The following is a 3,234-nucleotide window of genomic DNA, read 5'->3' as shown; positions in this document are numbered from 1 at the left end:
TGTTGCACAAGCACCAGTACAAACCAATGGCTCTGGCTTTGCAAAGAAATGCAATGCAGCAAGCACCCAACTCTTATAGAAGAGGCAAAATTCTAGAGAAAACTGGCAGACGCCTACATTTTCACCCCTGGTGACAGAACTGTGTGCAGGCCTGCAATTCCACTCAACCGTAAACCTTATTGTAAAGTGAGTAAATTTCTGAAAACAATGATACAAAAAGTATTTACAATAACAGATTACTGTATAAATGTCTCTGACTTAGTAGTGCACAATACATTAAATATCTTTCACAAAAGGCACCATGAATCATTGGGCAACATCGTATCCAGTAGCTTAAAAAAAAAACATTTTAAAATCTCACACTGAAAAAGTAGTAACTTTCTGCAACTGTCAAATGTGGCCAAATTGTGTTGACAAAAAAAGGTGTGTTTGTCATCCTGCTGTTCCAGGTAGAGAGAGGCCTCTCTGTTGAGCGCAAAGCTGCAAGCAGAAATGGGAGGGGTTCAAACGAACACACTGCTCAGTCTCTGACTTACACATACAGGAGTGAGATGAGAACACAAAAGGCACTCAAAATGAGACTTTCAATTAAGGCCTTTTGTTTGAAAATAAGACAATGTTTTCAGATTTAATTATTTAAATCAGACCGCCAGAGCAACAGCTGAGAGCGCAGTGAGGATCGGCGTTTCCCCACGTATGACAAAAACACAAAGTGAGGTGTCTGAAATGTGTGATGTTCTTTTCCAATAGCATCTTCCCATAAGGCAATCATATCAAGCCAAGTTTCTCAGAAGCTGGCTGGCAAAACATTGTCCGAAAAGACAGACACATTCATTTCATCTAGAGGAGGCCTTTCCAAGCAGTACTGTCCCTACCGACACATACTGAACAAAAACAATAATGGAGGGAGATGAAGTCTTCACAGATCTTTTGCAAAGCATTACAGTGAGCACTGCTAATACAACGCACACCCCCAAGCTGCAACACTGAAATATTTCTCCACAAAACCCAACACAAGCAAAGTAAATGCCAGAGAGAAAGAAAGAAAAAGAGAGAGAGAGAGAGAGAGAGAGAGAGAGAGAGAGAAAGAAAGAGCTGACAAAATCCAGTCTTTTTGATTGAGCCTTTAAGTAACAGAGACTGGCTGAGCTGAGATGGCCTGAACGTCACCCCCCCTCGGCTGCAGGGTGGAATAAGACTGACTGCATGCAGAACCTGCTGACGAATGAGAATGTAAAACAGTCTACTGCAGTGCTGCGTTTTAACTCTGCTGTAGACAGATCCTTCATCTGAGGAGAAAGTCTACACTTCAAGGATTTGTTTTGGCAGCTGTAACACACTTTCTGGTTGTACACCATTGCAAGCTGAAATATCAAAGGACCTGCAACTGTTCCCAGATTCATGGTGCTTTTCCTTTATGTGTATATATAGTATAAAAACTTCCCCACAGCCCTCACTCCAAATCCTTCCTAAAACCAGACTGATGATGTCCTCATTTCCAAGCCTCCCACCACTGGTAAAGCCTGAACAGGTCCATCTTCCTGTAAATGTTGATTCATCTGCTCAGTTAATTTATTGGAGCTAATATCCATCTCAGCACAAAAAAGGCCTCAAGAGCCAGATTTTTTCCCCCCATCTGTGACAGACTGGCGTGTCAGGGCGATTTCACCACGACCCAGTAAGGGTTACACAGATGGATGTACAATCTCAGCTTAACACAGACAGAGAGAAGTCAAAGACAAAGCAGGAAGTAGCACTACCTCTTCTCATAAGTCACTCCAGTCCACATTGTCTGCAGGCTGTTCTTGTCAACATTCCGATTTAAAAAAAAAAAAAAAATGAGGGCATACATTCATGCTGCAGATGTACAGAACAGAACCACCACTGCCTGGCAGAGGAATCACAGCCATATTGCTCTCACCACACCTAACAAAAGCAAATGCGGTCTTGAGTGTTTTTTCCTTGATATGAAAAAATGTAGGATCTTTAAAAAAAGACATCTGTGCTTTCAATTAAATAAAATTAAATTCAAGTTTACACATGAAGACATTCTACTGTTTGAACAAAATAATCCAAAAATTGATAATGTGCTAGAGGAGTACTGCAGCTTGTGTTTCAGCTAGTTCGATTTGTCCAGGACAGTCGTTTTGTATTCGAGACACCAGGCGCTGGAACACGGCCCCATCGGAGGACGTCCAGCACTGTCCAACCCTCAAGGACACTTGTAAAAACAGCAGCTGGCTGACACTGTCCTTGCCCCTCTGATGCCCCACGCTCACTTCACCAACGGCTCTCTGCCTTCCACAACTAGTTCTAAAACCAAAACGTGCAGCACATGTGCAAGGGAGTTTCAGATAGAGTCTTAAAAATAGTGTTCTTTTGCATTTATTATCTGATAGCAACATAGTCTGTATTGTCATTAAAAAACACACTTGAAATGAATATAAAAGCAGTAATGAAATATGATGACAACACCCCTGTGCCACACAATGTGTCGCAGCTGAAGTCTTACAGTAAGTGCAAAGTCACATGACCTTTTGGGCTGGGGGGGGGGGGAGGCTTAGTTTAGTCTGTAACTTCCACCGGAACAAACCAACAAAGCACTCCGTTAAAGAGGGAAGCCCTGTGCAAGTGACACACTGCTGTTCTACATGACAGATGGCACCTCCGAACCGAACGAAAGCTTATGTGTACGTTCCAGACAGGTCGTTGGGGGGGGGGGGGCTTGTGCACAGTGTCTCATGGAGGGGAATCAAGATGTGCTGAGTAAATGTGGATCTGCCGGGTAATGACACTTAACACCAAACTAGAAGCGGGGCAGGCTAATCCCTGTTTTTCCATCTCCATTTGCTTTTGCATTCTATACACCCACACAACAGTCGTCCCTGCTCTGTGAGTTGACCCTGTTCTCTGTAGACCCTCAGTGACAGGATCGGCAGCTGCTACAGTAGATTACTGATGACACGGGAATCAATAAGTGATGTCATATCCATATACAATTTAGATTGTGAGAAAAGATTTGTTCAGGGCAAGAGGAGGTGCCTCTTCTAGTTTGATATAAGTATGTTTCTATTCAAGGTAAAGACCATGTTCCCCTATGAGACCTATGAGAAAGAGTTAGCTGTAAACAATATGAGATATAAGTTGTGAATTTCTGAGGTACTGTTGAGATTGTTCTCTGTCCCCCAAATCTGAAACACAAGAAAAAAAAACAAAAAAAAACAAATGGGGAGT

The sequence above is a fragment of the Megalops cyprinoides genome, chromosome 2 (assembly GCF_013368585.1).
Source record: "Megalops cyprinoides isolate fMegCyp1 chromosome 2, fMegCyp1.pri, whole genome shotgun sequence".
Lineage (NCBI taxonomy): Eukaryota > Metazoa > Chordata > Actinopteri > Elopiformes > Megalopidae > Megalops > Megalops cyprinoides.
Note: the sequence above shows the minus strand (reverse complement) of the source record.